The 14,220-nt window shown below is 35.8% G+C and overlaps 2 non-coding genes across 2 annotated transcripts; both read right to left on the reverse strand.

The window, feature by feature from the left end:
- Positions 1-435: 435 nt before the first annotated feature.
- Positions 436-507, reverse strand: Trnaq-cug. The gene has a single exon. It is a non-coding gene; the product is annotated as a tRNA-Gln (tRNA).
- Positions 508-939: 432 nt separating this feature from the next.
- Positions 940-1,011, reverse strand: Trnaq-cug. The gene has a single exon. It is a non-coding gene; the product is annotated as a tRNA-Gln (tRNA).
- Positions 1,012-14,220: the final 13,209 nt, after the last annotated feature.

Here is a 14,220-nt window from a genome sequence, read left to right on the forward strand (position 1 = left end):
TTTAAGTGGAGCGGCCACTATTCTTAGTGGTCGAAAACTAACACAAAAATGGTCGAGAATTCTGCGGCGTGGTCGAGAACCGAGGTTATTGAGATTTTCTATAAGTTTTCACATTTCAAAGGTTAAATGCGGAAAGAACGCTCAAAATTAGATGACAAATCATTTAAAACTCGCCAAAGAATCGATGAACACCAACACCATTAAAATTTGATAAGTTTATGTGTGAAAAAATCGTGCTCGAAATCGATGTTTCTGTTAACTGGTCGAGAACCAGTGCATCTACCCTACCTGTATCTGTCAATCCACCCTTACAAATATCAACTCGAATATTATGGAATAATTTTTCCAATAACATTAATTTCTGCAATAAAGGAAGAAAATATTGAAGTTCATATGGTATCGATTGAATTATTTTGAAAGGGTTAAAAAAAAAGCAGGTCCCACCGAGATTTGAACTCGGATCGCTGGATTCAGAGTCCAGAGTGCTAACCATTACACCATGGGACCTTGACATTTAGCAGGGAATATTTACCGCTCTACAAGGGTTACCCGCTTCGTTTTTATTGATATTTTCTTGTCTACATGATTGTATAATATGTAATTATAACGTTGAATTATAAAATAACATTACATTTTATTCTTATATATGAATTAATTCATATATAGTAATGACGTTAAAATATTTTTGATGCCAATTCTGTAGAGCCTTTTCTATTTTCATACGAGACATTCAATTTTTAAAAATATGTACATGTAATATAAAAATAGATTATGTAGGTAGGTATACCGATTGAGATATATTCCTAATAAGTTTCACATATCTGTTCAAATTAACTAGAATAATGATAGCTTTCATATAAAATACTTATAATCTATGAAGAAAACTGAATTTTCATATTTCATATTAAAATAACTAGTAATCAATCGATGAAAAAAGACAGGTCCCACCGAGATTTGAACTCGGATCGCTGGATTCAGAGTCCAGAGTGCTAACCATTACACCATGGGACCTTACGACAGCTTACCCCTAAGTTTGGAATTGAAGCGCACCCTTCGAAATCGACACAAAGGGATATTCATACAACAGTGAAAAAATTATGATACGAATGAACTTTTTTCATTTCATTCATTCTAATAATTATTGGAGAGTTATTGATTTTATTATGGATTAGAAAAAATTATACACACAGTTATCCTCAGAAGTGGAAATGAATCCGAAACATCAGGCAATAAAATTGATGATGAAAAGCTTAAGAATATATAACGAAATCGAATAAGAACGTGAAGGATTTTTGATTTTTTTCGTTAACAACCCATTCATAATTCTGGAATGAATCCCACAACGATTTTCAATCAACTTTCTCATGATTAATGTTGTCGAAACGTTTTCCGTCTGTACATTAGGGAAACAAATGATAAATTGTCGACGTAATGGATCTGAACACAATTATTCAAAGTGCGCATCTGTTCATTGACATAAATCAATCTTCAAGCCAGAAAGGTAGGAATGTAGACCTTGTCATTACAGCTATCCGGGAAGAACATACAGGACTTTCAGAGTACCATGCTTTATTATTAATTGGAGAACTGTCTAAACGATTATGAACAATACAGATAGTTATGTCGTGAGAATCTTCGATATCAATTTTTAATTTTAACCAATAATTCGACTCGAAAATCAAGCTTGTACTTGAACTTGACTTGACTTGATTGGAGATATGTATCTATTGCTTGACTTGATATCAAGCTACTTAATATAACTATTACGTGATACGCATAAGTCGCAAGCATAGAGTAATAAACACAGATAGAGGAAGTGTACGCAATTTTAAAATGTCCCCAACATGGTTAGATTACGTTGTCGGATTGTAATATATTTTCAAATCAACAATTTCACTATATCGTTATGAATATATATTATATTGAATGAAATATATTTATTCAGTGATTCTCGATTAAATATGCAAATTTAAATTGTTGGAATCTGATATTTTTTACCAATTTTCGACTTTATGAGGAGAATATTTATTATTTTCTGTATTTACCTGTTGAAATCCAAGGTTTGGCAACTTATGCTCTCCTAATGTCTTCGGTTGTGTCACGTCGTTTTGTTTTGTTTTATAGAGATTTCATTTGTTTTACCATTTCAAAATAATAAATATTTTTGTTTTCTGTATATGTATAATGAGTTTCATAAATAATAGGTTTCTTCTCATTTCACAATTTCTTATTGATGTGACACTACACAATAAAACTACTTAGAATCAAGTAGCTTGCTAGAATGTAGCCGATTTTTCAAGTATAAATAAATACTTGACTGCACATTGACAAACTACTATTTGACTTGAACTTGACTTGATTTCAAGTCAAGCCAAGTGAAGTTGCTCAAATAGCTCAAGTCAAGCCGAGATTCTCTAGTTCGGACACGAGCGCTCAAAACTGAAGAATAACTAACGGAAGTGGGGAGAATCTGAGTGCTCGTTAATGCGCCAATTGAGCCCTTGGAGAGCACAAAACTTCACACCACCAATGCTTTCTTAATTTTTTCAATGAACTCCAAGATTTTTTAGAGTTCACAGAAGGCAGATCGAGGCATATCCAGGAAGACACAAATTGCTTGTTCAGTTCGATAAGGAGTCAATCAGTCAGAATCGTCCAATTATTTTTATAACGTCGGACAAGCTCTTTCCGAGATAGGGAGTCTCAGACGACAAGCTCATTCTGGAATCCAGAAGTTACATAAAAGTTATATATACCTGCGGTTGCAAATGGAAGGCGACCAACTATGAATACTAATCATAAAGACATTCTCATGGATAGCCTCTCCACACGAGAACCCATTTAGATGCATTTGTTTCGAAAATTCGAATTATCTCGCAGAACCGCCATAAATTATTCCATTTTCCTAATAAAAACGGCCAGGTAGATGCTAGCAGTGTTCCCAGAAAGCAACCGCGGTTATTTACAGAGTTAATTTTAATAGTTTGAGAACAAATCATTAAACAGTTTACTAAAAGCTTTTATAAGGCAATCCGGACGGTCATTATCAGTTTCGATGTCGTAAAAATTGTGTTCACATATGTTGAATTTATTATGATATTAAGTTAAAACGGGCAATTTAGGAGGCCATGAAGCGTTCAGTCTCTTCGACTGGAGATACCACTCTGGAGGGTCTTTATTTGCTGCTTTAGTGCGGAATATTCGGCCGATAAGGGTTAATGTACGATGTTGGGTTTGAAGGAAGGGTGATGCTTCTGTTTTATGAAAACTTAACTCTATAAATCCTAGACATAATCAGTAAAAACACATTTTTTCTTGAAAATTCGACTTTATCCGTCAACATAGTCGACTTTAAGAGTTATACATGTAGTTCAATACCCCTTTCACTTTTTAATACTTTTTCTGTAGAAAGATTCGTCTTTGATTAAATAGGCTTCAACCTTGGCAATCACTTCTTCATTAGAGCCAAATTTCGTTCCATGGAGCAATATTTTGAGGTCTGCAAAAAGCGTGTAATCATTGAAGGCTAGATCTGGAGAAAAGCTGGTTGTTCAAGCAGTTGAAAGCGCAATTTGTTCAATTTGACTATGGTCTTCATCGTTTTGTGTGAAAGAGAATTTTCTTCATTGATATTCGAGGCAATTTTCCTTCATTTCTGCACTCAATCGATCCAATAACTTTATATTATACTCACTGTTGATGGTTTTACCTTTGTCGAGATAGTCAATGAACATATTATACCATGCATATCCCAAAATAGGGTTGACCTAACCTTGCCAACTGATGTTTGAGATTTTGGTCGATGTTTGCGGCTTTCACCCACTGTTTTCCACTCAGCTGACGATCTTTTTGACTCAGTAGTGTAGTGATAAATCTATGTTTCATCGATTGTCACATGTTTACGTAAAAAATTAGGTTTAATCCGCTTAAACTGCTCCAAACGGCAAACATCAATCGTCAAAGAATTGTTGCTTTCTATCAGCGGTAAGCACGTGCGGCACCCATTTAAAGCAAAGCTTTCTGTTGAACAAATATTCACACAAAATTGTGAATACACTGCCTTCTGATATCTTCAAATCCAAGATATCTAAGCAATTTCAATTTACGATCAATTTACGAACATTTCATGGAATTTTTTGATATTTTCTAATTGCCGAATTTCGGCCACCCGAAACATCAGTATTTTCGGGGGTTTTTCGTCCACATTTGTATATACAGCATACCACCTTAGAACCGTTATTATCGATGGTGCAAAGACTGAATAACAATTTTCGAACCTTTGATTTGCTTGCACAGTATTTTTTCCATCACAAGACAGTGTTTTATCAATACTCGAAACATGTTTTTACCCATTTTTCAAACAACAACGAATGTAGAGTCACTTAACCTTCAATATCTCGATGAGGTTCAACTCTTTGTTCCGATCTTGGTGTATTCTGATGGGTCCATTAGCTTCTATTAATTCACTTCGAAAACTTAAAATCTTTTTACAATTGCAGCGTTGTAGCATGCTGTAGTCACATATTTGGTCTTATTTGAAGAAGCACATTCTCTAGTCCTAGTGAATCCGGAAACACATTTGAAGGAAGCATGCAAATGCAAATCAAAAAAAGATGAGTAGAATAGAATTACATGAAACATTCTGCAGATCATTCGCAAACAAAATTACAATTAATCTTTCGAATGACTTAATAAAACAGGTTAGTTCCAGGGACAAAGAAAAACCTAAAGAAGTTTGATTAGAGAAAAAATTGACAGCGCCGTGACACATGACGTCTTTATTGTTGTGGCAGACTTTTACGCGCATCTCAAGTCAAAATTGATTTGTACAAAGAGAACGTTTACAGAATAAAAATGTTCGGGCGTTTTCTTGGAAATTGTGGTTACCAAGATAATCGAATCACTGCGTGCACCAAAAAGTAAGGGTTCTACAGAATTTCTGTGATATTGTTAAAATTATAATATACTTCTTGAAGTTCTATCATAAAGAATCAATTCTCAAGTGCCTAGAAGATTTTTATTATCTTATTGGTTAATAAACGAGAAGTATTTTCCTGTAGCTTTACGTTATTTGTATAGTTCACATTTAGAAAGTTGCAGAAAAGTATACTCATCAATGTTTGATAAGATCAACCCTGATGATCTCTATGAATATCATCTACATATCATGTCACTTTCTAAAATCGAACAGCCAAAAAATCATCTCATCAATGAATCAAAAGTAGAAACAATTCTTTCTTTCCTATTATGCATATTATCACTATCCACTGAAAAATGCACGAAAACCTAATTCTTAGATCCCGAAACTCCGTTATCCCAAAATTATATCCACCATCAGTCAGCATCACATTCCTTCTATACGAGCCAGCAGGGCCTTAAAACAAAGATGCCGTAAGAGCACAGCATGCCTCGACTTGACAACCGAAAAATCAGCGTGTACAGTTACGGTCACATTTTAGTGTCGGTAATAGCCCCAATAAAATTTTTTAGTACCGTGACCGTTCACCATAGAGTCCGGTTACAACGTATACTTCGCGCAGCCTTCTCTGTGCTCGTTTTTATTGCCTGAGGTGAGCCGGAGCCGATTGTGTTGGGCATCGAGCTCCCTCTACCGGTCGGTCCTTCGTTTAATTGTTTTAGTGTGGCGCCAAAGGAATAAAAAGCGCTCGTTAAGTGGTTGTATTGTATTAAAAAAGCTGACAAATTCGGAGGTAGAGATTGCTTCGCTAATTGGAGGCTGAGCTTTGGTGCAGTCCTGATGTGTGGGTGTGATGTAATAACAGGGTTGGTTTTGGGGGTGGTGAAACTGTGACTTGTATGAGAAACTAAGGAGAATATGAACCTTCGAAATATGTATTATTGAGTAACCTACCTTCAGTAACCTTAAGAATCTTTTTCTTCAAGATGATGCAATTCTTTGCTGCACATTGGCTAAAATCGTCATCTGTTCAATTTCTGACCTATGCTAACAGGCCAAGTGAAAAGTCGCCGGACTACCATCGTAAAACACATTTTTTTTTGACAAAATTCGATTTTGTTATTCAACATTGTTGGCTTCGAGGGCGATACAGCGATTATAGCGATCCTCCAACTTTTCGATACCATATTTGTAGAAAGATTTATCTTTCGCTTCAAAATAGGCCTCAGTTTCGGCGATTACTTCATTGACGCTAAATTTTTTTCCAGCGAGCATTCTTTTGAGGTCTGACGACAGGAAAAAGTCGCTGGGGGCTTGATCGCCAAACTGTAAGCATTTTCGTGATCTACATAGTCGAATCTTTCAATAAATAGTACAATAGTCCCATGAATAATTTTTTTCAATTTTCTAAGGGGTAAGGTATGGAAAATTTTACGAATACTTTTCAACGAAAAATTTTTCAGGTGAGATCGAAATTCGGCTAATCAGGGATCGTCAATTCTGGCAACGCTCACCGACTTTGCGTATACATCATGGTTTTGAGTAAATTCGAACTCGAATTTCGGAAAAAATTGAATTTGCCTACAAAAATCGTTGTCTCCTGAAATATTCGACACAGACCCCTCAAATGAAAAAGTTTTTTGAACTTTGGGTTCTGATCTGGAACATAGTGAGGTTTCAACGGCGTAGCTTTTGTCCAGGAGAAGTTGCAGTCTCGGGAATTTCATCCATTTTTTTTTTCGAAAATTTCAGATTTTTATCTATAGTTTCTGAAATAATGTACTAACAGCCAAACTGCATTTTCGTGATCTACATAGTCGATTCAATCAATAAAATGATACAATAGTCCCATGAAGGTACTTTTATTTTTTTTCAATTTTCTAAGGGTTAGGGTATGGAAAATTTTACGAAAATTTTTGAACAACAAATTTTTCAGGTGAGATCGAAATTCGGCAAATCAGGGATCGTCAAAGTCGGCATCGCTCACCGATTCTACTCGAAATTTGGGAAAAAATTGAATTTGCCTACAAAAATCGATATATCTCCTGAATTATTCGTCACAGACCCCTCAAATAAAAACTTTTCTCGAATATCAAATTACGATCCAAAACATACTGAGGTTTCAAGGGCGTAGCTCCCGTCCAGAAGAAGTTGCAGCCACGGAAATATCATCAATTTTTTTCTCGAAAATTTCAGATTTTTACCTATAATTTCTGAAATAATGTACTAATGTAATAAAAATTTTAGTGATCTACATAGGCGAATCAATCAATAAAATGGTACAATAGTCCCATGAAGGAACTTTTAATTTTTTTCAATTTTCCCCGCATTTGTGGAAATGGATTCCCTAGATATCAGATATCTTCACAATGTCTGCTATCTAGAACACTTTCACTTTTCGGTCATTCAAAATTGTTTTGTGAACATTTTTGATTTTTTCGTCGGTGACAGCCTCTTTTGGGCGTCCACTGCGTTCGCCGCCTTCGGTGCTCATTTCACCACATTTAAATCAATGATGGTTGATTTTCCTGGTTAACACCCCGGAAAATTAGGCCAAGATTTTGCTTCAACTGTATTTTTTCCTTCAAAAAGCAATAAATTATCAGCACACGAAATTCTTTTATTCCAATCTTTTTTCCAATAACGAAAGTAGCTACACTCACAACGCAATATCCTACAAACTAAATGTCGAACTGCTGTAACATTTTGACACGAATCGTTTGACGGTTAGTACTAACTAAAAATCATATGGATTTATTAGTAGCACCCTAGCACCGCTATCTGTGCATCAGACCGGGGACTTTTCAATTGGCCTAATATGCTAGAGTTAGACGAACAACGCGAAGTTTTTAGGTTAAGTTAGGTAAGGTTAGTTTTAAGGTTACCAGACGCAAAACAGCAACGTTATCTACCAGAAACACAACTGACGATTCGATTTACGATATCAATAACAGTCCAAAAATCGAATGTTATCTTCGGACATCACTCACCTTCCGTGAACACCAAAAAGACACGACATTTCCAATTCGATTTAACCGAGAATTATGGCCACCGCATTAACCGAAAAAGTCCGATTAAAATATTCAACCGCACTGTAGTCGTTAGTTTTATCAACTAATAAATAGTTATATATACGTCTTCGACATTATTCCGTGGATCTTTTACAACCACTTTGTCGAAAGAAACCCATGTTAGCGTTATCTTATCTACCTCCTCGAGTTTTAAGACAGTCGTCATTCTTCTCTCTCAAATTAATTGCCCACGTTTCAAGACAAATCCTTCGTTATTTCAGGGAAAAGGTTGACGTGGACACTGGACAGGTACAGAAAATGGCTATAAAATGGTGATGGTATTTTTTTTCGGTGCTTGTCCGGTGATATGGCGCCGGTGTCTAGGTTCTAATGAGCTGGAAACAATTGGAGTGGACGAGAGGATCATTCCAAACTTTTATTGTTTCAAGGATGGCAGTGGAATTGGCAGATGGCGACCACAACTTTGCCATAATAGTCGTTTTTCTGGTAATTGGAATTAACTAATATCTCCGGAATTTTTAGTGGTACGCAGTTTAACAATGATCCCAATATTGTGTTCGTAATTTGGCAGACTTTTATGGAGCATCAAATGACAAATAGCACGTAGCAATTACCTACCTAATGAGTAAAACACATTTTTTTGGCAAAATTCGATTTTATTATTCAACAAAGTTGCCTTCGAGGGCGATACAGCGATCTTCCAACTTTTCGATACCATTTTTGTAGTACGATTTGTCTTTCGCTTCAAAATAGGCCTCAGTTTCGGCGATTACTTCTTCATTGGCGCTAAATTTCTTTCCAGCGAGCATTCACTTGAGGTCTGAGAACAGGAAAAAGTCGCTGGGGGCCAAATCTGACGAATGCAGTGGATGCAGAAGCAATTCGAAGCCCAATTCATGCAATTTTGCAATTATTTTCATTGATTTGTGACACAGCGCATTGTCTTGATGAAACAGCGCTTTTTTTCTCTCCAAATAGGGACGTTTTTCAACGATTTCATCCTTCAAACGTTCCAATAACGCTATTTCATAATCATTGTTGATGGTCTGAAGTGAAGGGTGTTTTTTTTAGAGCTATAGAACTTTAAATTGCAATAAAACAACGATGGATTATTCGATTGACATGAATTTTATTAATCCGCAGGATAATCTTGTGGCATTACATTTTAAATATGATTTCTGGCATATGACCGCCACGGCTGGCTCGGATGTAGTCCAATCTGGACGTCCAATTTTCGATGACTTTTTCCAACATTTGTGGCCGTATATAGGCAATAACACGGCGAATATTGTCTTCCAAATGGTCAAGGGTTTGTGGCTTAACCGCATAGACCAATGACTTTACATAGCCCCACAGAAAATAGTCTAGCAGTGTTAAATCACAATGTTGGAGGCCAATTCACAGGTCCACACGTGAAATTACTAAATTAGGCGGTCACCAAACGTGTCTTTCAATAAATCGATTGTGGCACGAGCTGTGTGACATGTTGCACCGTCTTGTTGGAACCACAGCTCCTGGACATCATGGTTATTCAATTCAGGAATGAAAAAGTTAGTAATCATGGCTCTATACTGATCACCATTGACTGTAACGTTCTGGCCATCATCGTTTTTGAAGAAGAACGGACCAGTGATTCCACCAGCACATAAAGCGCACCAAACAGTCAGTTTTTCTGGATGTAACGGTGTTTCGACATAAACTTGAGGATTAGCTTCACTCCAAATGCGGCAGTTTTGTTTGTTGACGTAGTCATTCAACCATAAGTGCGCTTCAACGCTAAACAAAATAAAATGGACGTAGTGCGCGATACGTATTCCGCACAGAACCATTATTTTCGAAATAAAATTGCACTATTTGCAAGCGTTGTTCAGGCGTGAGTTTATTCATGATGAATTGCCAAACCAAACTGAGAATAAATCACTTGACAGCTGTTAAATCGGTCGCCATCTTGAACAATAATGCCAACTTAAAGTTATATGCCTCGAAAAAAAAACACCCTATGCAAACCAAATCATCGATCTTGGATCCTTTCCACCGCAGATTCCACATAGTAGCTTTTCATCCATTTTCGAATCATCCTTTTGCAGTCTCTCACGCATGCCAACCTAAATAGAAGAAGATTAATAAGTAGTTCTGTGATCTCGGACGCGTCGCTCATTATGCAAAAGGCACTTAACGAGGCCTATGGCTCTCAACGATGATTAACTGCTCACAAATTGTTACACGCGCTGTACAAGTGTCAGTGACGATAATCAACAAATGTCATGATTTGTATTCAAGGATAATTTCCTATGTCGACAAAACCAGCCTGGTGTTTGGGAGATATTAGTGCTGTAAGTCTTGATTGGATTGGTGAAAATGAGGTTTGCCATTGTTCATTAAGGCTTGAGTATACTCGGTATTTAAATAAACAGTTTTTTAAGAATGGGTTTCATTTTGATATAAAAAGAACGAGTATATTTTAAGAGAAATCAATAAATGTTTATTTCATTGCAAGGATGAAAGTATGACATTAACGATAGAAAACGATATCAGCCAAATAGCCCCCACGTATAGGGATTCATGGCTTGGCTTGATTTTCAAGCTACTTGGCTTGAGCTTGACTCAAGTAGTAGTTTTTCAATCTCGAGTCAAGTCAAGTTTTTATTTATAAAGTACTTGAATCATATCAAGCTACTTGATTTTTAGCAGTTTTATTGTGTAGTGTCACATTAATGAAAAAAATGATGAAATGTGAAGGAACCTTGCAAAAAACACTTTTATTTATTGAACTAATTGTATGAAAGAACCTAAAAATCAACTTTTTCGAAATAGAAACATAAATTGAACCATTATAAATTATAAAAAAATAAAAAATAATAAAAAAATAAAGTCTCTTGATATTGAAAAACCTCTAGGCTTTGTTGGATTTCATAATTTTCCATTCAGGATATGAGACACATGAGGCATTTTATAGATTTGTCGCCTGCAATAGGTATTGCGGGTTTTTGTAACTGTAAGAGCAGCTCTGGAAAATTGTCTTGCAACAGGAGCTGAAGATGCTGGCGCTGATAAAAATCCTTGGCCAATTTGGCCAAGTTTGGAAAGATATTCCTGAAAATACCAAAATCTACCAATATATTCCATAGAAATGTGAGAAAACTACTAATTAAGTCACACTGGCGAACGCTTCAGTTTCTCGGCGCTCGAGGAATCCTCTTATTTCAGCGCCGAACCGTAATAGAGCGTAGCGTCAATAGTGGAACACCTGTATATCAGAAAATTAATGACAATATACAGAGTGTTTCTAAATTGCAGATACGAACGAAAATGATAGATTCCTTGAATCATTAAAAAAAAATCCTACAAATATGGGCCCCCAAACGATTGATTTTTTTTCCTTCACAAGATATTTAACTAAAATTTGTCATGAATATTTCAATTTAAATTTTTCATCATGTGATAATTTTGAAAGCAAATTTACAGGGTGATATTTTTTCTGGAACGGTGCCCGCTTCTTTCTTCCAGAACTTTTTTATGGTAGACCACTGTTAGTATAGCAAAATGCTATACTACCTTGCTACCTTTCTGGTGTCTTTTAGTTTTGTCGTATCTGCTATCGATTTCTAGAAAAAAATTCAAACAAATCTCCAGTTATTTCCAGGAAAATCGAAATTATCATAAAGATCCAATTAATAAGTTGTGATGAGTAAATGAATCATAAGTTTTGATACTTATTTACCCAATGTGGTGCGAAGATTAATGAAGATTCGACAAACTGGTATAATCATCACAAAAAAGTAGGACTACAAGAGAAACCCTCAGTATCTAGAAAACAAAGCGTTTTTATACGAGTTTTTCCCAAAAAATTATCCAAGGAATCTAATTTTCATTTGCACCTCCAGTTTAGGAACATCCATAGGTCGTCCCATAGATTCAATCCGGCTCGAAGGACCAATGTTTCCTACCACGATTAGTTTATCGCAGTATTCGTGACTTAACTAGGATTAAGTCTGTTTTGACCAATTGATGTCAGAATTAGTGTCAGAATATATTGGAAAAAATCCTAGGCCAGAAAAGTAACATAAACAGCCCAGGAAAGTCCATTGGATCAGCGTATTTAGTAGTCTGCATTCACTCCAAGAAAGAAGGCATACTTGAACGATTTCAGAAAGAAAACGTATTTTCATTTCTCGTTATATGATGATGTAAATGGGTTATCGTCTCGCGTCAACCCTGCACTTCATAACCTCCAAAACCCACCGAAACATCCGACGATCGGCCGTCGTAACCCAATCCGCGTCCGCCGCATGATCGATCGCTTCGGGAAATCAAAATAATCGGGATCTAATGATGTCAACACATCGAAAGCTCCCCCGGTCCGGACCCAGAGACCACGCTTCATTTGTCTTGCGTACCATCATCCATCCAGCGTAGATCGGGGCCCCGATACTACGGACGTTTTAATGGGATAACCGTGTCCGGGGCCCGTATTAAGCAAAACAAAAACGACACATCAATTAGGCAACTTTTGGGAACGTTTTTTTACACGCATTCGTTCATTTGCGTTAATATATGGCGACGAGGTATACGGCTGGACGTCGGTTCATTAATACCTGCTATAGTATGCTGGACCCTCTATCGGCGTCCGGACTCCGAATGATCGGGCTTGTGTATAAAGGAGTATGGTTTGAGATTTGGGGGTTCAGGAAGCGGAGCTGACGTTTAGAATGAGAATTTGGAGTCTATCGAATGAACTGTAGTCCAGGAATGCTTCGTTGTAAGGGCATTTAAAAGAATATATACACTCAATATCAACAAGTCGATATTTGATCAAATTTGTCTCATAGTTTTCTTATTTTCAGCTCAATTTTCGAAATTCTTTCAGTGAATTGTAGATAAAATTACTAATTTCAACTTGCATATTCAATATTTTGTTAAATGTATATACCTGCTATAGTATGCTCGACCCTTTATCGGCGTCCGGACTCCGAATGATCGGGCTTGTGTATAAAGGAGTATATTTTGAGGTTTGGGGGTTCAGGATGCGAAGCTGACGTTTAAAATGGAAATTTGGAGTCTGTCAAATGAACTGTAGTCAAGAAATGCTTCGTTTTAAGGAATTTGAAAAATTATACCCACTCAATATCAACAAGTCGATATTTGGTAAAATTTGTCTCATAGTTTTCTTATTTGGACCTCGATTTTCGGAATTCTTTCAGTAAATTGTAGCTACAATTATAAATTTCAGCTTGCATATTCAATATTTTGTTAAATTTATATACCGGATGATCGGGCTTGTGCCTAAAGGAGTATAGTTTGGGGATTGGGGGTTCGGGAAGCATAGCTGACGTTCAGAATGAAAATTTAGATCTGTTTCAGAGTAATAAACAGAAAAAGAGGGAGCATATGTCATTTTCAGTGAGTAAATTTTGTCCTCAACACGAACTATCAGATTTGATTCCGCGCAGCGCGCGGAAATGAAAACATATCAGTTTCTACACAAAGAACGCACTTCTTATGTCCCATAGTGAATCAACGTTTCATATATACTCAAAATATATTGAAATAAATACCTAAATATTTCAGAAATTCAGAAAAAACTTCAAGGGCGTCAAACGACGTAAAACAACCGATGACACTAGGAGAGCAAAAGTTGCCAAACCTTGGATTTCAACAGGTAGATACAAAAAAATAATGAATATTCTGCTTATTATAAATTCGACAATTAGGAAAAATATCGGATTCCAAATATTCAAATTTGCATATTTAATAGGGAATCACTCAAATAAATATATTTCATTCAATATAATATACATTCATAACAATATATGTAATTGAATTGTGGATTTGAAAATATATAACAATCTGACAACGTGATCTAACCATGTTGGGGAAATGTAAAAATTTCGTATACATCCTCTATCTATGTTCATCACTTCATGGAATCTGTCAAATGAACTATTATTTTTCATTTTGTTATGATTTATAGTGATTTAATTCATGTTTCTATTTCAAAAATTTGGTCTTTTCGGTTATTTTATAGAATAAATAATAAATAAAAGTGTTTTTTGCAAGTTCCTTTTCATTTCATTATTTTTTTTATTAATGTAATAATTCAAGTACTTGATAAGTAAATAAATACATTTTTTTTTCGAAATTCTGCATCAAGCTTTATAACTTAGTTGGTTGAATAGTCTACAGACGATGTCAGGATGAAAGACAAGATAACTGTGACTATTCTAAACACAAAAATTCACATATGGTGACACGATCAACGTCAAATACTCA

This window comes from Harmonia axyridis, chromosome 2 (genome assembly GCF_914767665.1).
Source record: "Harmonia axyridis chromosome 2, icHarAxyr1.1, whole genome shotgun sequence".
Lineage (NCBI taxonomy): Eukaryota > Metazoa > Arthropoda > Insecta > Coleoptera > Coccinellidae > Harmonia > Harmonia axyridis.